Source organism: Mesoplodon densirostris, chromosome 10 (assembly GCF_025265405.1).
Source record: "Mesoplodon densirostris isolate mMesDen1 chromosome 10, mMesDen1 primary haplotype, whole genome shotgun sequence".
NCBI lineage: Eukaryota > Metazoa > Chordata > Mammalia > Artiodactyla > Ziphiidae > Mesoplodon > Mesoplodon densirostris.
In genome coordinates, this window is record NC_082670.1 from 29,010,213 (window position 1) to 29,036,441 (window position 26,229).

At 43.0% G+C, this 26,229-nt stretch overlaps 1 protein-coding gene across 1 annotated transcript in view; it reads left to right on the forward strand.

Annotated features, from left to right (window-relative positions):
* Window positions 1-518: 518 nt before the first annotated feature.
* The window catches only part of ADGRF5 (adhesion G protein-coupled receptor F5), a 112,781-nt gene continuing 87,070 nt past the window's right edge, over window positions 519-26,229 (forward strand). Inside the window, exon 1 of the mRNA XM_060109573.1 lies at window positions 519-577. The gene's annotated coding sequence lies outside the window, so the exon portion shown is untranslated. The remainder of the gene's footprint in view (window positions 578-26,229) is intronic.

Sequence of the window (26,229 nt, forward strand, 5' to 3'; positions counted from 1 at the left end):
CCAGAAAATTCTTCAGCTCGGTGGAAGAGGATGAGGACATGCTTGACTTTTGCAGAGTTCAACACTTTCAGAAACTTCAGGAAGAAAGCACTTGGTACAAGGTAAAGCTAGCTGGCCCATCAGCCCCCTGCCTGCTGCCCTGCTAATTCTCATTTCCACGATTCTTAGCATGTTTATTCTCTTCTTGCTAGTGGCCAAAGGACACGTTTAAATGTCTTATTTCCTCTGGGGAGCCTAGAGAGAGGCAACAGGCACCTACTACAGGAAATCATGCGGAGAGGATCTCTTATTTAACACGGTTCCCAGATTACTTCCCTTCCCCCAGCCTCCACCCCCCACCTCCAGCCACACCGAGTCACCCAGTTTCTTCCTGCAGCAGAGACTAGACGGCAGTTCACCTCTGCCCCCTGAGGTCTCCATGAGACAAGGAGCTGAAGTCTGGTCTTGGGCAACCCCACCCTCTCCGCGGCTGTGATTGAAGGCGTGGCCCTTCAGTTTCACCTCCCCAAAGAGGTTCTTGGGAAGCTCTCCAGTACAGGGTTAAACTTCAGGAGGCTGCAAAGCACAGACGAGAAAGGTAGGTTCCTGCACTCTTTTCTTTCGCCTTGTACTGTGAACCAAGCTGTTCTGAAGTGTGTGTCCATATGGCTTTTCCAGTTGGCTGCATGTTTTCAACCTCTGTGTCTGGTTGAGGTTTACTCATTTACAGAATGTGGGGAAAAAGAGTGAGAGGGGAGATGACTCTTGGGGGTTTTGCTTTTGTACATCTTTGGATACAGAATGCCACCCAGAATAGTACCTAGAACACGAAGCTGATTCTTCTTTTCTTTGGAGGGAAATCCCATTAGAAGTTGCATTTGGGGGGCCTCAGTATATGAGAAAAAAGTTTACCACCTGCCTTTCCTTTTCAACAATGTAGACCCTTCCCTTGATTTTTTTTTTTTTTTTTACTCCTTTCTGAGTTTTTCCTTTCAGTTAAAGATGCCTTAGAGCTGATAGGGTATTTTCTGACAGGAGTATAAATATAGGTGTTTCTAATTTCGGGTACCTATGAGTTATGAGAAATGAACAAGCACGGTGTTCAGGATCAGGTGGACTGCCATGTTATTTTCCAGAATTTGCTATGAAACAATTGTTCTTCCTGAAGCTTCCTGAAACTAGATTCAAGTGTCTCTCAAGTGATGGCTGTGAAGGCTGATTTTATTTGCTCTGTTGTGATAATTGTCTGCAGGGATGCTGCTCCCCTTAGCTGGCTGCTTTTTCAGTCATTACTGGGGCTAGAGATGACGTGTCCACTGAGACCCAGAGGGGCGTCTAGACTTATTCAAATAACACTGCATGCTTCTTTGACTTTTTTTTGCCTATTATGCTTTTCATTGTTTCATCTTCGTCCTCACAAGCAACCTTTCCTCTGGGAGAAATATTTTATAGCGACTTCATAGAATACCGGTCTACAGCTGTTTATTTGAACATTGACGGTTCTTTCCTAACTTTATTTAGTTCCGATGCTCAAAATTTCTTGCCACTTCTGTATTTTACCCGAGCAGAGTCTCCCTCCATTCCATCCTCCATACTCTGCTACAGGGTTCTTGGGAAAATGCAATTCTCTTAATGTCATTCTCTTCAGTGAAATATTTCCATTGCACCCCATTGCTTACAGACTTGCTTCCTAAAGGGTAGTCCAGGGACCAGCTGCATCAGGCGTCATTGGGCAGCTTGTGAGAGATGCAGGTTCTCTATCTGCTCCCCAGATTTACTGAATCTGCATTTTAACCAGGTCCCTGGGTGATTCACATGCATTAAAGTTTGTGAAGCCCCAACTTAAGGAAGGTAGACAAGACCTTCAAGGTCTGGTCCTTACCATCCGGCCAGCCTTACCTCTCACCCTCTGGCTTTCCAGCTGTGCCCAATACCTTCCATTTCCCCAATATGAGAGAGCTCTAATGCCTACCTATGTCTGTGTGTGCTGTTCTCTCTGTCCCCGATAACTTCATTCATCTTCTCCACCCAACTACCCACTGCAGTTTGATTGTTCCTCCCCCCTCCCCCCTCCAGTCCACCTTAAACTAAATGTCCACCAAATCTGCTATTTTATGGCAACTTAGCGAAGTGCTTCTGCCATAGCCCTTAGTACATTAAATGATCGTCGCTAGGTTTATTATTTTCATCCTTGAGGAGTTACTGGAGATTGACTTCTGAATCCATAGCACTTGAACCAATGCCAGGTACATAGCCTGTGCTCAGTGTTTTTGAATTCATGAATGAATGAATGGATGAACAAATGAATGGATGCATTGTCTGAAGAGACCCAAATCATCCCCAGATCGAGGTCTGTAGTTTGAAGTCTTCCAAGGAGATTGCCACTCTCTATCATATTTTTCCACACTCTCCTTTATGAGACTTGCTGGATTCATGTTTTTCACCAAATATTTTGAGTACCTACCCTGTGTCATTCCTTTTTGAATCTATTTCTTTATGTCGTTGTGAATAGTCTCTCCCAGAAGGTGTTTCTCTATCAGTGCCCCTCACTCACCACCACTCCAAGTCAGAGACTTACTCATTTTTCAGCAAATAGGTACTGAACACCTTTCCCATACCAGTTACTGTGCTACCTGCTACAAATACGATGACAAATGCGAGCCCTGTCTCCATGCAGCTCCCCAAAGAGAAGATGGGCCTTTTATCATCCTCTGTCTTGCTTTTCCTTACAAAGTCTGAAGGAAAACTGAAAGCCTTATCTTTAACCAAAGCTGGCACATCCAAGTAAAGACAGCAGGAGCTTGAAGGCAGAGTGATTTAGTAGAAAGGAAGCTGGGCTGTGTTTCAGCACCTTGATTTAGTCCAGCACCTGCAATTCCCTAGCCAGGTGACCCTGGGTGGGTCCACATCCATTTGCTGGACCTGGATTTTCTCAAGTGGTGAACAAGATGGAGACTTAGAAGGAAAAGAGACCCCTGCCTTCGTGAGTGTACAGAGAAGATAATATCCAGGGAGCCTCTGCACTCACTTCTGTCACGTTACGTGATGATTTGAAGGGCAGGGCTCTGTCATTCTCTGGGTCAAACTGGCGAAGAGGAGACCTTAAGGGAGACATTTCATGACTATGCCCATGAGCTCAGCTGTGACGTTCATGTTGTCCTTTGGCACCTTCCATCAAACACTATGTGGCAATGGCTTCCAGGGAGCAGCGCCCTGCAGCTCAGAGGAATCCACTTGGTATTCATTGTTGGGTGGAGAGCTGGTTTGAAGTAGGGAAGCTGAGGAGGAAGGCAGTGTCATCCTCAGGCAGTCTCTGCTTTTGGAAAGCAGTCAGGAGAAGGGAAGGAAGTGGCTCCACCAAGTCGTGCAGAAAAAATCTGGAAACGTATAGACATAGAGCAAAGAAGGGATCCCTGACCCCTACTGTGGCATGGTTGTAAGGACTCCCTTTCTGATTACACTTGGGTTCTTTCTAATTTGTGTTAATTTCACCTAGAATCAGAAGTTGGGGGCCGGGCATAGTATCTTTTGTCCCCGAGCTTTGCACCCCCATGGGGTGCATGCACAGCTGGGAGGAAACAAATACTTCCTATTTGTTCTCCAGATACAACCACCAGGCTGAGGCTGCAGCGAACTCTTCAGGCGCTCGCAAGGGTTCACCCTTTCCCTGTCTGAGCCTTCCCTTCCTGCTTCATCATTGTGTGCAGCTTCCAAACGAAATGCCTTCCAAACCTTCTGAGTTCCCTCTTGCTTCCTGTTCCTCGTGTATCTCTTTGCCTCCAAATTTCCTGCACACCCACCTTGTGTATAGTTGCCTCCCAGCAGGCAGTGTTTTCTGATGGTCATTTCCTAACTCTTCAAGTTAACATTAATGTCTATCAGTAAGCACACCTTGTAGCAACAAAAAGAAAGGAGGCTCACCTGCATGGGAGGTTTCTAATGACCAACTGCAGATCTCGGGATGTATCTGAGATCAACCTTGCCTGTACCTGACCAACATTTGTGTTTTCATCAGAGGCATGGAGTGGGCTAGAAAGAGGTAGACCCACTTTTGAATCCTCCATCTGCCATCTCCTTCAATAAGTGGTTGTATCTCATCAAGTCTTAGATTTGTTTCTGAAAATGCAGATAATATTTACCAAGCAAGGTTGTAGAGAAGATTAATTAGCTTAAGTACCTAGTATGTTGCCTCAAAAAATACATCAGGGGCTTCCCTGGTGGCGCGGTTGAGAGTCCGCCTGCTGGTGCAGGGGACGTGGGTTCGTGCCCCGGTCCGGGAAGATCCCACATGCCGTGGAGCGGCTGGGCCCATGAGCCATGGCTGCTGAGCCTGCGTGTCCGGAGCCTGTGCTCCTCAACAGGAGAGGCCACAACAGTGAGAGATCCGCGTACTGCAAAAAAAAAAAAAAAAAAAAAAAAAAAATCAGATCTGATAAAAGGAGACTGACCAAGATGGTGAAAATGAGAAAATTGTCATGTGCAGAATAGTTGAAAGAACCAGAGGACATTTGAAGTAAGAAGTAAGTCTTGCAGCCCATGAAGGTTGCCTTCAAATATTTAAAGATTGCTCAAGGTGGGAAAAGGGGTCGACAGAGGATGGATCAGGGGCAATTATAGGGTAACAGGTCGTAGCTCAATGTACAGAAGGATTTACCCACCATCTGAATTGTCTAAAACTGGGTGAGCTGCCTTGTGGCAGGGTGAACACCCTGTCCTGGGCAGTGTTCCAGCACCTTGGAAGACCATGGCCAGGGTGTTCCCAAAGGGATGCCCGCACTGGGTGGAGCCTAGGTGATGACCTCGAGTTCCTTCCCACTCAAAGCTACCAAGAGTCTCATGATGTCAGGGTTCCAGCCCAAGCCACCAAATAAAAGTCTGCAAAAAAAAAAAAAAAAAGCATCAGACTACAGAGTGATCGGGGCTGCCTTTTGACTAGCTAGCCCTACCCATCAGCTGAGATGCTTTTTAAATAGGGTCTTTGCAGCAACAGTCAAAAGGTTGGATTTCCAGGAAAAAGCAAAAAAGAAATGAGAACAATGAGATGGGAAAAGTTCACTCCAAACTGCTCTTCTTGGGTTACTCTTTAACTAGATCGTGGGTTACTTCTTGTGCTGCAATCACATTCCTATCTGATGGAAAACTGCCACATTTTGGTACATTTTCAGCCAAACTGGGATCAAGCAAGTTAACAGCAAGACTCCGAGCTTTGTCCCTGATTTTTGCTCTATGTATAAAATGAAAGCACGACGATATGTCTATGTGTTCTTTGCCATCCCGAAATCTAATTTTAAATAGTGCATAATAAATGGTTCTACCATCCTCTAAATTACGGGGACTGTGAATGTGGTATTTGACTTTTGGGGGGAGAGGAGAGCTGGCTGCAGCTGGCTGCCTGCTGAGTCAAGTTCATCAGCCATTGTTTTCCACCCACCTTTCCTTTTCTGCTAAATGAGCCACATGATAACAGCCTCTCTGCCAGCTAAGGACCTGGAGGCTTTTACAAAAGGGATAATTTAGCTTAGGGGGAGAGAGGCCTGCACAGATCACCTACTGCTCCAGGTCCCTTCGGAGGCTTTGCTAATACTTCATCCTTCCAGGACTCAGAAGAACTTTCTGGTCTTGCAGGTTTGGACCCTCCCATCTTTTCTGCAGTTGCTTGGGCAGCATCTCCACGTGCTTTTCATTTCTTCCATCTTTGTTTTGAAATCTCAGGGAAAAAAGCTGTCGTTCTTTCAGTAGAAGTGGATGTCAGCAAATGCTGCATTTTGTCAAATTGAAACGAAACTACAATATATTTTATTCTCCAGGTTTACCCAGGCTCACTTTCTTGAAAACAAAATTTTAAAAAATCCCTTGAAATATAATCAACTATGCGGGACAAAATCACAGAAACCCGTGCAGACCCGCATGTTTATTTTTAGATGCCGGCCCAGCACGGCAAAGCGGCGGTCTAATGTCCAAACGAAGGCCCTGGGAATTTCCTCTAACAAGCCTGTGCTTCCGCTCATTGTCACAGTACAAAGGGCAGCAGGGGGCCTGAGTGCAAGGCTCCGGGTAACCCTGCCCCCATGAAATCTGGAACTTATCGTTCCCTCGGTCTACATGGTCCTCGGTGCTGGGGTCACCATGCAGGTCGTCCGGCAGCTCTGGGCACATGCAAATGAGTAGACGTGTATGATTATCTCATCTAAAAATATCCCAGAGATCAGTAATGACATTTCGGAAATAAAGTTTCAGCTTCCTATTTGTAGTTGAGGATCTACTCAACCCTCACCCTTGTCGTGAAGTGGATTCAGGTCTAACCCAGAAACGGGGTTGTCATGCTAAGATTCTGGGTTAGATTGCAATTAATAAAGCATATTATAGTTTTTAAAAAGCATAGATGCATGTACACACAGCGCCAACACACACACACACAGGAGAAAAGATACCTGAGTCACCTAGATCTTTCCTATTATCCTAGACTGTTTTCTGATCCTTGATTTATTTATCTACAAAATGGATGCAATAAACCTCACATCCTATTAGGTTTGGGAGAAATAAGGTGCAAAATTACAAATAAACTGACTCAAACTAGACTTTTGCTCAAAGTTTTGCATTTTGGTCTTAATATGCTTTGAGCTCCTTCCAAGAAATTTTTGTAAGAATATTTGCCATCAAGTCTCCAGGGGGGTTTGTTGTTGTTTGGGGGGTTTGCTATTTTGTTTTGGTTTTGGTTAGGTTTGTTTTTTCTTCCTCCTTGCAGAGGAGGAAGCCTAATTTGTTACTTAATGGACACACTTTACTAGGAGAGGTTTCATGCCTTTGTCAAGCTGCTCCCCACTCCGGGGAAGGTCACTGCACTCTTGAGTCAAGGTTGCAATGCTCAGGCTTGCGTCTGGGGGTCACTACGGAAGAGGAAAGGTGGGTCTCAGGTCTGCACACAGTGGTCCATACCCACCCTGTGTGGGGTCTACCATCTGCATCCCAGCAGCCCGCTGGGAGGATGGGGCCCCTGCACAATCAGAGACCCCAGGGGCCAGGGGACCTGCACATAGAAACGCCAGCCCTGAGCCTGGACAAGATGGTTGGGCTTTGCCAGCAGGTGGATGACCAGGCCCCCTCTGGGGTCTGCAGATGCAGGAAAAGCTGTTCTGGCCCTTTGGTGAAAAATGCGCAAATGTTAGTAAAAAAACACCTTTATGGATTGTTTTGTTTGCAAGTGTTTATTATCAGACACCCCTCAGGGGTTCACAGGGCAGGTCACGTGGGGCTTGGGAATTTCCTTCCACAAAGCCTGTGCTTCCTCTCTTTGTTACTCCTCAAAGGACAAGTGGAAGCATTGCTCCAGATCCTTACTTAACCCTTTCTCCTGTCTGCCTGCCACACTGCAGACAAATCCTGCTGCCAGCCTTTGAAGGAGCAGAAAGATTTCAGACTTGGGTTGTGTGTGGGCACCCACAAATGCTTATGCAGAACAGGCTTTGTGTGTGTGTGTGTGGAGGAGATAGGCAATAAAGAATAAAACTTTTTTTTTTTAAGCTCTCATTCAATATCACAGCATACACCCAGTCATTGTTCAGACCAGGTAAAATTTCTGCTTTATTTACCATAATAGACTTTTGTACTAAAAATGCTGACGCAATTTCAGTTCCCTGTCCCCAGGGCGGGATCCCTCTAGAATGATAGTTGCTCTTCGGAGTCAGGCTAAAGCAGGGGCACGATGAGTGGAAAGACCTTTCATGAACCAAGTTCTTTATGGAGCATATGCTACGTACCTGAGCTCCACCAGGAACCGAGGGAAAGTAGAAGTTCTGCCGGCAAGAAAGTGCAAGCACACCTGAATTTTTATACCTGCATCCAGACACACACACTCATGCGTTGTACGGGAGAGCACAAAGCAGCCAGGGAACAGTGTGATCTAAGTCCAGAAATATCAGAAGAGGCACCTGAGCCCTCGTGCTGCTGGAGACGCTCATGATTCCCAGATACATTTCCCCACCCACGCATGGGGGACACACACACGTACGCACATGCACACACACCTCACTCTCGGGAGACAGCTTTGCCATCTCAGAGGAAATCGCTTCTCACCACCAGCTCCACGAAAGTATCTCCTCCCACACCCATCTCTTCCTCCTCCTTTCCTGCCTCAAGGGAAGAGACGGCCCTTCCCTGCATTCAAAGCTGGCTCTCACCCCCACCCACCCTCCCAGAGGCCTCACTACACTCCCCTCTGATTGGCTCTTTCCACTGTCATTTAAATCTGCTTAAGACCTCCTCATGGCAAAACAACCATTGCCGACCATGCAGCTACTCTTCCATCTTCCTTTCCTCCCCACCAGGAAATGCATGAAAGAACTGTTGATGACATCCTCGTGTCATCATCAACCGTTCACCCAGGAAACCATTCTGTTCTGTCTCCTCATCTGCCCGACCCACTGGGGCACCTTAGCTGCACCTTGGCACCTTAGTCTTGCCAAGACTCTCACTTCATTGTCTACAGCCTGTGACCTCATGGACTACCACCTTGTCTGCTCTTGTCCTGCCTTCTGGAATTCCAGTCTCCTGGCTTCCCAACTACTACTCAGTTTTCTTTGCAGGTTCCTTTCCCTCTGCTGTTCCCTTCACTTCCTTTCCCTCTGCTGTTCCCTCCACTTCCTGATGGCCATGATCTGGACCACCTTCCCTTCTCCATTTACATCACCACCCTGCTGCAATTCATCTCTCTGTCCAGAGTCATCTTTTCTCCCTTCTCTGTTAAGTAATCTATTGATCATCCAAAGCCTATTTTATTTTATTTTTTTATACAGCAGGTTCTTATTCAAAGCTTATTTTAAATGTCACCAGATTACTTCCTTTTTACAAGTCTCTCCATCCACGTGCAGATCTGACCTCTCTTCTGGGAGCCCTCACAGTCCTTCGTTATAGTGCTTTTTGTATTTGTATTCTCAGTAATTGTTACCATGCACTTCTTTCCTAGGACGTAGAGATGCCATCTTATTGATCTTTTTATTCCTAACCCCCAGCACAGCACCTGGCGCATTGGGTTTTCGATAAATGTTTAATAAAGAGTTGGGAACATCAAAGTGTCATTTAACAAACAGACATTTTGGTGAACTTATCCCTGAGCTTAAATAACATCTTTACTGTTTGAGGGTAAAAGTATTAGTAAATTTTTATTTAAATATATAATTAAATTAAAAATATAAAAATTATATTTAAATATAATCTTTAAAGTTAAATTACTCACATTTAGACTACTAACAATATTTCACTTTTCCTTAAAATCAAAATCACAGTTCCGAGCACTTCCTATCTGAGTGTTCAATCTTTGTTTAAAAGCCGAAAGGAATGACAACTTGATTTCATGTTAAATTTAAATTTCCCCTCAGGGAAAATGTCTGAATGTGTCATGAATGACACCGTATTTTCGTGCACCTGAAGTGGGGTTGCCAGGTGGAACAGAGCTAATATTTTGTCAAGGTTTTACCACTTCACTGTGCAGCTGGCATTATGTAAACTTTCCACAGCTGCACCTGCAGGTCCGTTGAAGCCACAGAGATTGATTTGCCGAGTTGTTTGAAGGAGAACCAGGGGGACCCCAGGAGAATCAGCCTGATCACTGAGTCAGGGCTGAATCCACCCAAGGTCCTGTCTCCTGGGAGCGTGTAGGGCAGGGATAGGTCTCAGAAGGCAGGGCAGAGGCTCACCCAACCCTGGGCGGTGACAGTATTCTGCATCCTCCCTGGGGCTATGAGGAGAAAAATACGAGAATCGCTATTTATGTTGAAAAGGGTCATCCTTTTAACTCTCTATGTTAGGTTTTTGTAATAATGCATGTAAAATATTAGTACAAAACAACAGAAAATGGCATGTAAAATATGAGAGATACAAAGCATCGTTTGACCAAGTGTGGTCTAGAGATCACCAAGAGGTGAATGGACTGGGGCACTGGTCATTATGCAAATTGCCAGGCTCTACCTGGATCTATTAAATCAAGCCTGTGGGAGGAAGTGAGGCTGGGGGTGGGAAGGACATTTTATTACCCATCAGTAACAATATTTAGGAAATGTCTGCCAGCTTCTGTTTAGAAAAGTGTCTACACTGGGCCTCCTTACCCTCGGTGCATCCCACTGGGTAGGTTAATGAGTTTGCCATCTGGGCTCATCTTTGCTGCGACATCCTTCCTGCTGAATTTATAGCCCTTCTCTGGGCCACAGGTTTGGAAGAGAATCCTATACCACTTTGTACCATCCTTCACACCATCGTGTGTTTAACTCTTTGTGTATTTAAATCTTGGCAGCTTGTCTCAGAGCACGAGATAGTATAGAGGCAAGAGCTGGGTTTGGAGTTTGGATTCTGCCTCAAATTCTTCCATGTGACCTCCAATCTACGTTGTTTTTTAAACGGGGCTTGGCAAGTTGATTAACCTTTCCAAGCCTCCCTCCCTTGAGTGGGAATAGCTAACCAGTTCCCAGATTGTTGTGAAAATTAAATGACATCATGCACACATAATTTTTTTTAAAGGCACTCAGCACAGACCCTGTGACAGAGTAGTTTCTCAGCAAGAGAGAGCAGTTAAAAATAACAACAAATAAACAACAGGCTCCCACTGTATAGCACAGAGGACTATATTCAATAACCTATAATAAACCATAATGGAACAGAATATAAAAAAAGAATGTATATATAAATGTATAACTGAATCACTTTGCTGTACAGCAGAAATTAACACATTATAAATCAACTATACTTCAATAAAAAAATAACAACAAAATTTCATCAACACCAACCACTGAGGAACAGAGATGAAGTAATTTGTCCAAACTTACATAGCTAGTAAATGGTAGAGCTAGGACATGAACCCAAGTAGTCTTGTGCTAAAGCCCATGCTCTTAACATTTTATAGCACCTCTAATAATGTGCCACCTGGGGAGTCATTCGTAACAAACAGTGATGGAGCGCCAGCCTACACTGTGTTAGATGTTAAGCACACAGCAGTAGACAAACAAGGCCTTGCCTTGGCCGTGAAGGTGGGGACTAGGAGAATCATAGGATAGAGGAGGAGCTCACAAATAAACCTTTCTAATGCAGTTCAGGAAATGCCTTGATGGAGGAAGTGAGGGGCAGAGATGTACACACAACTAGATGGAGTCAATGCAGATTCTTGCCTGGAATGACCTTGACTGGGGCCTTGAAAGACAATGGGTATTAGACCAATGAAAATGGGGCAAAGTGGCAGTTCTAGGCAGAGGCTGGAGGCCACAGTGCATGCAGGGCACTGAGGGGCTACAGAGAGGGGAGAGTAGGAAGAGAAGAAAGTGATGGAGAGAAGTGAAGATGGGTGTGTAGGCAGAAGCTATAATTATTCAGGGTTTTAGCTGAAGATAGTTGTATGTCATTTTAGAGAGAAGAGAGACTTTCCACAAAGTAATCCAGCAGCTATCTATCTGCCAGTGTTTCTCTAAATGTAGGCAGAGCTTCTGATTCTACTGGCCTGGACCTGGAGACGAGGCATCAGTACTTTTGCAAAGTGAGAACCACCGTGGTAAAAATAATCATGCTATATCTCACTGATTAGTAAGCTTTTGTGTGCATCAGAATCACCTCTGAGAATTTGTTTAAACACTGCTGACTGGATCCTACCCCCAGAGTTTTAGATTCTGGAGGTCTGGAGCGGGCTCAAGAATTTGCATTTCTAGGGAATTCCCTGGCGGTCTAGTGGTTAGAGGACTCCATGATTTCACTGCCAAGGGCCCGGGTTTAATCCCTGGTCAAGGAATTAAAATCTCACAAGCCGAGCAGTGCGGCCAAAGAAAAAAAAAAAGAGTTTGCATTTCTAGCAAGTTCCCAGGTGGTGCTAAGGCTGCTGGTCTTTGGCATTTTACAGAGCAGAATCTCAGAGTGTGAAGCCAGGAAGCCAGGAACTTAGGCCATAGCATTTGGGTGATTCTTAAGCTGCACTAAAATATGAAAATTCCTGGGAGGTAGAGTGATTGAAATCTCTTATATTCTTTGCTGTAATGCTCCTTTAACTTTTAAATATTTCTGTAGCTTAAGAAAATCGAACACCAATATTCCTGATATTCTGGTTCATTTTGCTCTGTAAATGGTCAAAAAATGGTGACATGTAGGGTTCTTTGGAATTTTAAATATGAGCCCTTTGAAACGTTTGTTTGCAAAGCAGGACGTCACTTGCTACCCAGGGCAAACACTCAGGTGGAGGGTTTGTCCCTTTGGAGGCTTTAGCTCTGCAGCTTTTGATCGAGTTTCTCTATGTTGTTTTTTTTGCTTTTATGTGTGTGTGTGTATATATATATATATATATATATATATGTATATATATATATATATATATATATATACATGCATCTATTATCTCTCTATCTATATCTATCTATCTATAGTGAAAGACCAAAAGTATACTATATAAATGAATACTAGTAATGCCTGCTGTTCTTAAAGTATGAAATATTTAGTGATCTGAACTCGATATCTTGGAACAGCAAGCCACCGTGCACACGCTGTACCTGGCCACCAGTGACCCAGCCATTAGGTACGTTCTTGAGGCAGAGACAGCACTTGCATTACAGTAAACAAAACAAATAAACAAACAATAAAATCACGACACTCGAAAACTTGTATTGATTCCCTGGATAGTTACTTCCTTACGTTATCAATAACCTTAATTAATTTATTAGATTTTATTTATAAATACGTAAGGAAAAGGTAATCCTTAAAGTTCTTGTGATATTTACTTCTTTTTAACTTTTGAATTTTATTTAACTTATTGTTTTATACAGCAGGTTCTCATTAGTCATCCATTTTATGCACATCAGGGTATACATGTCAATCCCAATCTCCCAATTCATCACACCACCATCCCCACCCCTCATTGCTTTCCCCCCTTGGTGTCTATATGTTTGTTCTCTACATCTGTGTCTCAACTTCTGCCCTGCAAACTGGTTCATCTGTACCATTTTTCTAGGTTCCACATATATGCGTTAATATATGATATTTGTTTTCCTCTTTCTGACTTACTTCACTCTGTATGACAGTCTCTAGATCCTTCCACGTCTCAACAAATGACCCAATTTCGTTCCTTTTTATGCCTGAGTAATATTCCATTGTATATATGTACCACATCTTCTTTATCCATTCATCTATTGCTGGGCATTTAGGTTGCTTCCATGACCTGGCTATTGTAAATAGTGCTGCACTTAACATTGGGGTGCATGTGTCTTTTTTTTTTTTTTTTTTTTTTTGCTGTACGCGGGCCTCTCACTGCTGTGGCCTCTCCCGTTGCGGAGCACAGGCTCCGGACACACAGGCTCCGCGGCCATGACTCGCGGGCCCAGCCGCTCCGCGGCATGTGGGATCTTCCGGGATCGGGGCACGAACCCGTGTCCCCTGCATCGGCAGGCGGACTCTCAACCACTGCGCCACCATGGAAGCCCGCATGTGTCTTTTTTTTTTTTTTTTTTCTTTTTTGCGGTATGCGGGCCTCTCACTGCTGTGGCCTCTCCCGTTGCGGAGCACAGGCTCCGGACGCGCAGGCCCACCGGCCACGGCTCACGGGCCCAGCCGCTCCGCGGCATATGGGATCCTCCCAGACCGGGGCACGAACCCGCGTCCCCTGCATCGGCAGGCGGACTCCCAACCACTGCGCCACCAGGGAGGCCCCGCATGTGTCTTTTTGAATTATGGTTTTCTCTGGGTATATGCCCAGTAGTGGGATTGCTGGGTCATATGGTAATTCTATTTTTAGTTTTGTAAGGAACCTCCATACTGTTCTCCATAGTGGCTGTATCAATTTACATTCCCACCAACATACAAGAGGGTTCCCTTTTCTTCACACCCTCTCCAGCATTTGTTTTTTCTAGATTTTCTGAGGATGCCCATTTAACCGGTGTGAGGTGATACCTCATTGTAGTTTTGATTTGCATTTCTCTAATAATTAGTGATGTTGAGCAGCTTTTCATGTGCTTCTTGGCCATCTGTATGTCTTCTTTGGAGAAATGTCTATTTAGGTCTTCTGCCCATTTTTGGATTGGGTTGTTTGTTTTTTTAATATTGAGCTGCATGAGCTGTTACTGTATTTTGGAGATTAATCCTTTGTCCGTTGATTCGTTTGCAAATATTTTCTCCCATTCTGAGGGTTGTCTTTTCGTCTTGTTTATAGTTTCCTTTGCTGTGCAAAAGCTTTGAAGTTTCATTAGGTCCTATTTGTTTATTTTTGTTTTTATTTCCATTACTCTAGGAGGTGGATCAAAAAGGATCTTGCTGTGATTTATGTCAAAGAATGTTCTTCCTATGTGTTTTCCTCTAAGAGTTTTATAGTGTCCGGTCTTACATTTAGGTCTCTAATCCATTTTGAGTTTATTTTTGTGTATGGTGTTATGGATTGTTCTAATTTCATTCTTTTACATGTAGCTGTCCAGTTTTCCGAGCATCACTTATTGAAGAGGCTGTCTTTTTTCCATTGAATATCCTTGTCTCCTTTGTCATAGATTAGTTGACCACACGTGCGTGGGTTTATCTCTGGGCTTTCTATCTTGTTCCATTGATCTATGTTTCTGTTTTTGTGCCAGTACCATATTGTCTTGATTATTGTAGCTTTGTAGTATAGTCTGAAGTCAGGGAGTCTGATTCCTTCAGCTCCTTTTTTTCCCCTCAAGACTGCTTTGGCCATTCGGGGTCTTTTGTGTCTCCATACAAATTTTAAGATTTTTTGTTTTAGTTCCATAAAAAATGCCATTGGTAATTTGATAGGGATTGCATTGAATGTGTAGATTGTTTTGGGTAGTATAGTCATTTTCACAATATTGATTCTTCCAATCGAAGAACATGATATATCTCTCCATCTGTTGGTATCATCTTTAATTTCTTTCATCAGTGTCGTATAGTTGTCTGCATACAGGTCTTTTGTCTCCCTAGGTAGGTTTATTCCCAGGTATTTTATTCTTTTTGTTGTAATGGTAAATGGGAGTGTTTCCTTAGTTCCTCTTTCAGATTTTTCATCATCAGTGTATAGGAATGCAAGAGATTTCTGTGCATTGATTTTGTATCCTGCAACTTTATCAAATTCATTGATTAGCTCTAGTAGTTTTCTGGTGGCATCTTTGGGATTCTCTACGTATAGTATCATGTCATCTGCAAACAGTGACAGATTTATTTCTTCTTTTCCAATTTGTATTCCTTTTATTTCTTTTTCTCCTCTGATTGCCTTGGCTATGACTTCCAAAACTATGTTGAATAATAGTGGTGAGAGTGGACATCCTTGTCTTGTATCTGATGTTAGAGGAAATGCTTTCAGTTTTTCACCATTGAGAATGAGGTTTGCTGTGGGGTTGTCATATATGGCCTTTATTATGTTGAGGTAGGTTCCCTCTATGCCTACTTTCTGGAGAGTTTTTATCATAAATGGGTGTTGAATTTTGTCAAAAGCTTTTTCTACATCTATTGAGATGATCATATGGTTTCTATTCTTCAATTTGTTAATATGCTGTATCACATTGATTGTTTTGCCTATATTGAAGAATCCTTGCATCCCTGGGATAAATCCCACTTGATCATGGTGTATGATCCTTTTAATGTGTTGTTGGATTCTGTTTGCTAGTATTACGTTGAGGATTTTTGCATCTATATTCATCAGTGATATTGGTCTGTGATTTTCTTTTTTTGTAGTGTCTTTCTCTGGTTTTGGTATCAGGGTGATGGTGGCCTCATATAATTAGTTTTGGAGTGTTCTTTCCTCCGCAAGTTTTTGGAAGAGTTTGAGAAGGATGGGTGTTAGCTCTTCTCTAAATGTTTGATGAAATTCACTTGTGAAGCCCTCTAGTCCTGGACTTTTGTTTGTTGGAAGATTTTTAATCACAGTTTCAATTTCATTACTCGTGATTGGTCTGTTTATATTTCTATTTCTTCCTGGTTCAGTCTTGGAAGATTATACCTTTCTAAGAGTTTGTCCATTTCTTCCAGGTTGTCCATTTTATTGGCATAGAGTTGATTGTAGTAGTCTCTTAGGATGCTTTGTATTTCTGCGGTGTCCGTTGTAACTTCCCCTTTTTCATTTCTAATTTTATTAATTTGAGTCCTCTCCCTCTTTTTCTTGATGAGTCTGACTAATGGTTTATCAATTTTGTTTATCTTCTCAAAGAACCAGCTTTTAGCTTTATTGGTCTTTGCTATTATTTTCTTTGTTTTTATTTCATTTATTTCTGCTCTGATCTTTATGATTTCTTTCCTTCAGTTAACTTTGGGTTTTGTTTGTTCTTCTTTCTCTAGTTCCTTTAGGTGTAAGGTTAGATTGTTTATTTGAGATGTTTCTTGTTTCTTGAGGTAGGCTTGTATCGCTATAAACTTCCCTCTTAGAACTGCTTTTGCTGCATCCCATAGGTTTTGGATTGTTGTGTTTTTATTGTCATTTCTCTTAGGTATTTTTTGATTTACTCTTTGATTTCTTCCATGATCTCTTGGTTATTTAGCAACGTATTTTTTGGCCTCCATGTGTTTGTCTTTTTTACGGTTTTTACCCTGTAATTCATTTCTAATCTCATAGCAGTGTGGTCAGAAAAGATGCTTGATATGATTTCAATTTTCCTAAATTTACTGAGGCTTGATTTGTGACCGAAGATGTGATCTATCCTGGAGAATGTTCCATGCGCACTTTAAAGAAAGTGTAATCTGCTGTTTTTGGATGGAATGTCCTATAAATATCAATTAAATCTATCTGGTCTATTGTGTCATTTAAAGCTTCTGCTTCCTTATTTGTTTTCATTTTAGATGATCTGTCCATTGGTTTAAGTGAGGTGTTAAAGTCCCCCACTATTATTGTGTTACTGTTGATTTCCTCTTTTATAGCTGCTAGCAGTTGCCTTATGTATTGAGGTGCTCCTATGTGGGTGCATATATATTTATAATTGTTATATCTTCTTCTTGGATTGATCCCTTGATCATTATGTAGTGTCCTTCCTTGTCTCTTGTAACATTCTTTATTTTAAAGTCTTTATTTTATCTGATATGAGTATTGCTACTCCAGCTTTCTTTAGATTTCCATTTGCATGGAATATCTTTTTCCATCCCCTCACTCTGTCTGTATGTGTCCCTAGGTCTGAAGTGGGTCTCTTGTAGACAGCATATATATGGGTCTTGTTTTTGTATCCATTCAGCAAGCCTGTGTGTTTTGGTTGGAGCATTTAATCCATTCATGTTTAAGGTAATTATTGATATGTATGTTCTTATTACCATTTTCTTAATAGGTTTGGGGTTTGTTTTTGTAGGTCCTTTTCTTCTCTTGTGTTTGCCTCTTAGAGAAGTTCCTTTAGCATTTGTTGTAGAGCTGGTTTGGTGGTGCTGAATTCTCTTAGCTTTTGTTTGTCTGTAAAGCTTTTGATTTCTCCATCGAATCTGAATGAGATCCTTGCTGGCTAGAGTAATCTTGGTTGTAGTTTCTTCCCTTTCATCATTTTAAGTACATCATGCCACTCCCTTCTGGCTTGTAGAGTTCCTGCTGAGAAATAAGCTGTTAACCTTATGGGAGTTCCCTTGTATGTTATTTGTCATTTTTCCCTTGCTGCTTTTAATATTTGTTCTTTGTCTTTAATTTTTGCCAATTTGAGTATATGTGTCTCGGCATGTTTCTCCTTGGGTTTATCCTGTATGGGACTCTCTGCACTTCCTGGCCTTGGGTGGCTATTTCCTTTCCCATGTTAGGGAAGTTTTCGACTATAATCTCTTCAAATATTTTCTCAGGTCCTTTCTCTCTCTCTTCTACTTTTGGGACCCCTATAATGCGAATGTCATTGAGCTTAATGTTGTCCCAGAGGTCTCTTAGGCTGTCTTCATTTGTTTTCATTCCTTTTCTTTATTCTGCTCCACAGCAGTGAATTCCACCATTCTGTCTTCCAGGTCACTTATCCGTTCTTCTGCCTCAGTTATTCTGCTAGTGATTCCTTCTAGTGTATTTTTCCTTTCAGTTATTGTATTGTTCATCTCTGTTTGTTTGTTCTTTAATTCTTCTAGGTCTTGTTAAACATTTCTTGCATCTTCTCGATCCTTGCCTCCATTCTTTTTCCAAGGTCCTGGTTCATCTTCACTATCATTATTCTGAATTCTTTTTCTGGAAGTTTGCCTATCTCTACTTCATTTAGTTGTTTTTCTGGGGTTTTAATCTTGTTCCTTCATCTGGTACATAGCCCTCTGCCTTTTCATCTTGTCTATCTTTCTGTGAATGTGGTTTTTGTCCCACAGGCTGCAGTATTGTAGTTCTTCTTGCTTCTGCTGTCTGTCCTCTGGTGGATGAGGCTATCTAAGAGGCTTATGCAAGTTCCCTGATGGGAGGGACTGGTCTCTCTATGTTTTTAGAACAACTTGTATCTGAGTCTTGATGGAATGGGTTGTGCATGTGGAGATGTGAGATGTGGAATGTAGAAATATAGGTGTCTTTGAGGGTAGCCATGGCTAAGGCCAACATGTGTCCCAAGGGTTGTTATTTCCTCCTTCATAGAAAAGGCAGGAAGAGGCTGGGAAACCCAAAGTCACCTAGAACAAGAAAAGAGGGAAAGGATAGATGGGAAAAAAGAATCCTGGATGTTTAATGTTTCCCTTTGCCTATAAAAAACAGAACCCCCCAAAACTACCATTTTTTTAAATGTCATGGTCACAAACTAAATTTCTCACACCAAAGATTTCGAAGAAAATATTCATGTGACCAAATTAACAATCTTTAGTACAAGTGAGTGGTGAATCAAAGCAAGGCTCCCTGGAACAGAAATAACTACAAATCATAAACATCCAAGTTCCTTTGAGGGTTTTATTACCGGTCTGGTATCTTAAACTCCTCTATGTGGAGTATTGAAATGCAAATGCCATTCTGAATATCTGGAAGCATCTCTTTCATCCAAAGTAGGATCAATTCTATTAACTATCTCTGTTTCAAAAAGAAGAAATGGGCTAAATATATGCTTTAAGATTTTTCAGTACTACACAGTTTTTCGCCTTCGTTTACCAGGCAAATTAATTAGTGGGGTTCCATATTCTATATCCTTACAATAAAATTCAACCTTTACTGAAAGTCACTTTGGAGTTTTGAAACAATGAGGTCAAAGGGAAATTACTAAAAATAATTGGAATGAACTGTGATTGTATGAAAAGGAAATAAGCAGAAAACTACTTTTATTGAGTCCAAGAAACAATAAATTTTTATTAACTTGCTCTTTCCCCTCATTTGTTTAATTTTCACCTAGGGATTTTAGTGGAAGCCCCCTAAATACACCAGTTTGGTTGTCTAGTTACCCTGTGCCTCCCCAAGCTCACAGGTGCCCAGTTCTCTCACAATTCCTAATGTCTCCCCCACACCTTTGAACGCACCTGTGTTCCAGCCCCAGCTTAGCCCTGCCCGCTTGTGTTCAATCTAAATGCCTGGAGCTTGGCCACTTGGCTGACCATGTTATGGCAGGATTCCTACACATAGAAAAGAATCACTAGTTAAATGAGTGAGGAGTGAGTCTCTTTTGCTTTGCAGTCATCTGAAAAATGGGGGAAGAAAAGGAAAAATAAGGTGAATTGGGGGAGAGGTAAAGGCCCCTGCAAAGCCCTTTGTGGTGGAACAGGGTGGGTGGTCTCTACGACAGTACTTCTCAGAGTTTAGTTTGCACAGGAGTCACCCAGAGAGCTTGTTCGTAATGATTCTGGACTCCACCCTGAGATTCTGGTGAGAAGGTTGCAGGCAGGACCAGGAAGTCCCGGTCAGTGGACCACATACACTTATTAAGCATCCTCCCCACTAGAATCACTGGGATCCAGTCCAGGTGCTGATCGGTACCCACCAAGAGGTTCCCTCATATGGTGGGAAGAGCAGTGGGCCCCAAGGTCTCACCCATGGATCTGAGGTGCAGGGGAGGAGAACAACAAAAATAGAGAAATAGATGGGCGTGACTTGGCAGTCAACAGGTGGTGGAGTCTAAGGCCAGCAGAAAGGCAGGGCAGGAGAGGAAGATACTTTGAAGGCACCCTGAGTGCTGTCCTTTTTCTAGCAAATAGTTTCCAGAGCAAGTATTGGAATTTGTTCTGCAGGCTTTCCATGGTTGAAGAGTGTACAGGCTTCCCAAACACAGAAAATTAAATTATAAATCATGTTGACTCACAAACTACATGTCATAAGAAACATTTCTGGTTGTCGATAATTTGTACTATCACCTCGGAACTAGGATGGTAACTGGTGGAGGGCACTTTGCTTGGGAAATCGGGATACACGTTTGAAGGCTGGCGCTGTCATAGGCTGACCTGCTCTGGTTAATACAGATAAGAACAACTGAGGACCCAGTGGAACACCCAATAACGTGAGATTTGAGCTAGTGAGGCTGGGGAGGGATGGGGCAAGGGTTGGAAAGGGGACTTCCAGTAACTTGGTAGAAAGAGGTGCGTGATGCCACCTCCACCAACACACGTGAACACACACACATACTCCTTACTGCCTTTAGGTTTCTACATAGCATTTTTGCTCATCTGGTACATAACTTATTTGTTTGTTTATTGTCAATATTACTTGACAATCAGTCAAGGCCACACCAGGAAGGAAATCACTCTCAAAGGTTAACTGAAAAGGTGAAGGCATTTTGTCAACAAGCCACTAACAGTACCAGGAAGCCCTTGATCACCTCCCGTAGGGCAGGAAGGGGCCAAAAGTTTTGGGTGGGGTGTCAGAGGAGCCTGGCAAGAGCTGTGGATGTGGGAGAGGGGGTCCCCCGGAATCCATGGCTGAGGGTGGAGCAACACAATAAGGCCATTGCCAAACTGTAGCCCCAAAAGGAGTGGGGGAGTACATCCCTGGCTCCCCTTTCCTCCCATCCTACGGTCTCCTGTTGGCACCTCCCACTCTCCCAGATGACAAAGCACTGCAGGGTGTGGGGTGGGTCCCCCGGGGCACAGAGCATGGCAGAGAAGGGTGGAGGTGAACGGAGAGGCCAGCCAGCACGTTCCTCCAGCTGGAATGAAACTCCTCGGGGACAGTTGTGTTAGTTACTGCTTATCTCCAAGGTCTCCATGAGTGTCTGGTGCACAGGTTTTCAACAACATTTGGTGAAGGAATGAATGATGCATGACTTGGAAGAAGAGGCATATTGAAAGAATTCCACAGAATGTGTGATGCAAACACCCCCCCGCCACCATCCCTATTATGATGCTTAACTCAATTCATCCTTGCTCACAATGCTTTCACGTGAAGGGACATTTTGAGGGGCAGGTACAGCGGGAAGACCTGGATGTAAGAATGAGAAGATGCCCGGCATCTGACTATACACATATTATACTAATAAGTTATCAAGAAATTCACTTTGCCCATTTCTTTTTTTTTATGTTTTTTAAAAATTTTATATTATAGTTGGTTTACAATGTTGTGTTAGTTTCATGCCCACTTCTCAGTCTTACTCTGTGAGTAGCCAGACTTGATTCAGAGTAATAGATGGGCCCCAGTGCTGTACATCCAACAGCACAACAGCAGGGGTCTGAAGGTTCATGCTCTGTTTTCTACAGATGCTAGAGGCATGGGAGGGTTCACCCCCAGCCAACCCTACCCCAGGCAGGACAGATAGGCCTAGGACATGGGCTGCTCTGGTTCTCTCTTCGCCAACTCAGTGGCTCTCAGACTTTCTGTAAAACGGGGATGACAATTGTCCCCCCCCTTTCAGAGATGTGAGGCCCAGCTGGGTACTGACCCACTGCCTGGCAGTATATAAACACTTAGTAGTAGCCTTAAGGATTGTTTCTTTTCTCTGCTCCTGGGAGAGGCGTGGGACATGCGGCAGAGGCTCTGTTTTCTGTGCTGGATCCTTGCAGAGGGTCAGGAGGGAACAGGATAGCCCATCCTGGAGGAGGCTTTGCCCAATCCCCAAAGCAGGGCTTCCTGCTTCCTTCCTTCAGGATTAAGTGGAGCAAAAGCTGGTTTCCCTTCTGACCCCCAGTCAGCACCACACACACACTTTTTTTTTTCCAGGTGGCCTAGGGTGGCTTAGAAGTGCACTGAGAAAGAGACTGTGCAGTTCTTCCTTCCTCAGGGTCAGGGAGATGTTTCCAGAGGGAGCTGAAATGAAGAGCAGGTGGGGGACTCTGGGAAGATGAGTTTCCCTTGGAGAAGACGGGCAATGCCTTTAGAGTCTGGGGGTTCACGTGGTCTTCCTTTGCCAAGGGCTCTCCTCCACTTACATTTGCTGGTGGCAAGTCCTTCCACAAAGCTCTTCGGGTCTGTATCGCTAAAATGACTGCTCCAAGCTGTTACAGTGGAGGATTACTGGACTGAATATCAACGTTATGACATAGAAAACAAAATATATATATATGTGTCATCTTGGGCATGTTACTTAACTTCTTGTCTCATATGTAAAATGGGATAGTAGTAGTAAAGTTGGGAAATTATGTGAGATAGTATATGTAAGCTAGAGCACTTAGAATGGTATATGGTTCAACCGAAGACTATATATGTGTTTGCTTTCTTCATGGTATTTTATTGTGTATATGCAATATAATTAATTTAGCTAGTTTCCCATTGGGAAAAAAAAAAAAAAAAGACTGCTCCAAGTTAAAACAGAGGAGGCTGATAAAGAGAGAACGAGCGGGCTTCCCTGGTGGTGTAGTGGTTGAGAGTCCGCCTGCCGATGCAGGGGACACAGGTTCATGCCCCGGTCCGGGAAGATCCCACAGGCTGTGGAGTGGCTGGGCCCGTGAGCCATGGCTACTGAGCCTGCGCGTCCGGAGCCTGTGCCCCGCAATGGGAGAGGCCACAACAGTGAGAGGCCCGCGTACTGCAAAAAAAAAAAAAAAAAAAGAGAGAGAACGAGCTACCCTTTGACACCAAGGTCTCCTGTGGTTGCATGACAAGCTTACAAGAAACACTCTGGAATCTGGGGCACGGGGGTGGGTGGTGGGGAAATGTCCCCCCGGCTGTAGGCAATAAGGTGGTACCTGTCTGGAGAGAACTTAAAATCAATAATAAAACCAACTAAAAGTCTTTTTTTTTTTTTTTTTTTTAATGATCACCATGCAGTGGCAATTCCAAACAATGTCAGTGACAAAATACTCTTCCCCCAATTTTTTTTTGTTGGTCTAAGTTCTAAACAATTGCTGTCATCACGGGTGAGTTTCAGTAATAGAATCTAAGCTGCTAGTTACCATATTTGTATTACTTATTTTTTATTCATTTTTATCAGAGTATAGTTGCTTTACAATGTTGTGTTAATTTCTGCTGTACAGCAAAGTGAATCAGCCATATGTACACATATATCCCCTTTTTTTTGGATTTCCTTCCCATTTAGGTCACCACAGAGCACTGAGTAAAGTTCCCTGTGCTATACAGTAGGTTCTCACTAGTTATTTATACATAGTAGTGTATATATGTCAATCCCAATCTCCCCACTCATCCCACCCCCCTTCCCTGCACCCCCCGTATCCATATGTCTGTTCTCTACGTCTGTGTCTCTATTTCTGCTTTGCAAATAAGTTCATCTGTATCATTTTTCTAGATTCCACATATATTTAATAAAGATTGTGTTCTACATAGAAGTTGATTCAGAAAACTCAGTCACATACTGGCTCCTGGCACAGAGAGATTCCACTAGATGTTCTTGTTCCAAGAATAAGTTCCTAATGGTTTGGAACTGTCTGAGGTTGCTTGAAGTGACTCTGTGCCCTGGGGCATGACATATCCCTGCATTTGAACAGTAGGCTAAAAATAAGTAACGTTAGCACAGTAATTGTATAGACAAATAAACGGAACAAGAGTTGCTTCAATTCTGTCATTCTATGGGACTTCATAGAGTTTTGATTTGTGTTTAAAATTGAAAACAGTGAAGGAGAGTGCTACCCGCATGGTGTACTCTTTTTATTTGACAACTACACATTTTAGCTCACACCTCAATGTTTTACCGAAAATTAATATTTAAGTGAAAAATTTTTCTCTTTTTTAGTTGTTTTAAATCTAAAGAATTAATCAAGAAAATAAGGACTATTACTGAAAATAATGTTCTTATATAAAAGAGGGTAGAGTTAAGAAAAAATCTGGTCCAGATGTCAAATATACTAGATGCTTCCATGGTCCAGAATTATGAGTGCAGGCTGTTGCCTTCTTCAATCGGATTTTACAATGCAGAGAAGTGTGTGTGTGTGAGAGAGAGAGAGAGAGAAAGACAGACAGAGAGAGACAGAGAGAGGGAGGTGTACACGTGCATGTGTGTGCCCGTGTGCATGTGTGTATTCATGGGCTTAGGGAACCAATTTTCACTCTTTGTCGTTATGTGATTCCTGGGAAATTTTATGATGTCAACCATAGAATTATACTTAAATATTGCTCCTGTTAGTATACATAAATATCCCTGATCAGGCATTTGATGTATAAGGTGATTCTGGCACTTAAGAAGGGACAATATGGGAACATTTCTCATGTAGACCAGTAAGTGATCCAAGGGCTGGAGCTCGTTCATAAGAGTGCCCTTGTTTAGTGAGGGTCCAGCTGGTTCAAATAGAGTCCCAGGAAGAGGTATGTGTGTGAATATCCCACAGGGTAAAGCACAAAATCCAGATCTCACTGACCCTAAGTAAATGGAAAATGGAACAACATTTGAGGAATTCAGGAAAAGACTAAAAATATCAATATATGTTGTTTTCCCTCTCTTAATCTTCCAGGTCAGACAAGGTAAACTGAAGGGGTGTGGTCCTGGAATCACCATGTAATTGTTAATAGGTAGCTATGTTTTGTGTACTATGTATCAGGTCTAAAAATAGTTCAGTGGTCCCAAGAGGCCAGCTTTGAATTATAGGTGGTGATGTAGTTAGGAACGGTCTTGAACTTGGAAACCTGGACTCATTACTCTGGGATATAGGTCGTGGAACTGTGGGGAGCTGGGCAACTTCCATGCAGCACAGTGACAGTTTGCACAGTGCTGGGCCATTGCCAAGGGCTGTAGCAGCCACTGTGAACACCTTTCCCTTCATCTCTTAACTCTGTCTGTCCCTGAAACACTCAAAAAGTACAGGCTAGCACGCAGGGTAACTAAATTTTGGGTTTACCAACTTGATCACCAAGCACACTGGAAGGTCAGACAGGGTCTCAAGAGTTTGCCATCATGGTATGAAATGGAACAGACCAGTGAATAAAGGAGATTCCAAAGAGATGGCTTATGCCATCCTGGATTGCCAACTTAGATTTTGGGAGACAGAATTTCATAAACCTATGGGTAGGGCACTCGAAGTGAACAACTAATGCTTTTCCTAATATTAAAACAAGCAAGTTGTTTTGAACAGGAGCTAGTTTACTGAGTAATATGTGTATTATCTGGAAAGTGTGCCTTTCCATTTTCTTTAAAAGAGATTCACTTCAGGTAAAATAAAAAGTGGTGCTCGTGGTCTAACAAGGTCTTGCTAATGATGGAATAGCTCGTTTCCCCAGGGCTCAATCACAAGCCATCTGGTTTTCCAGCATTCCACATCTCTAGGCTTTTAAAAGCACATTCTTCCTGCTCCCCAAGTAGATGAACTTCAGAAATGTTGATTAATTTCCATTTGTGCTTCATTTTCCATTCTCACCACTGTTCTCCCAACCTTATGCTTCTCCTCGGAGAGCTTATTTTAGGCCCCTTCTTGGGGCTGGAGTTCAGAACCATTGTTGCTCACAGACACAGGCATCAGCCCAACCTTTTCCGAGTTCTTTCTCAAACAAATGTTGTCATTGTGCCTGGCATAGTATGTATTCTTGAAAGAGCATTTTAAAAAGAATACATCATGGCTCTGAAGAACTGAGGGAAGTGGTGGTGGAGGGACCCCACTGTTAAGATGTGAAGCAGGAGCCATGGAGCAGGGACTCAGGAGGGAGGTGGGATGTGTCCCTGGGGGATGGGGGGGTGGCCATCTTTAGCACAGGGATGGTCTTCGCCGGTTGACCAGAAGGTGATATTGACCTAGTAGTGTTACCTTTGCATTGTAGGTCTTGGGAAATTTATTGAGCACCTCTTATGTGTTGGGGATTTCTAGCTCTACATTAGAAGTTATTTTCACTCTTTGGCTAAGATGGTGGAATACCTCCCCATCTATGTAGGGGGACTCCTGCAACCCTACTGGGGGGCCTTGGTGGGCATGGTGTGTTAGCAGCCAAAACCACGCCGTGACTGTGCCCTTGAAAGCACTGGATTCTCCTGACTGTATAGACATCCTAGCCCCTGAAAAAGGGATGAGCTGTAAAACAAAATCTCCCCTTGATTTAGTCATTAAAAATGTATTTGT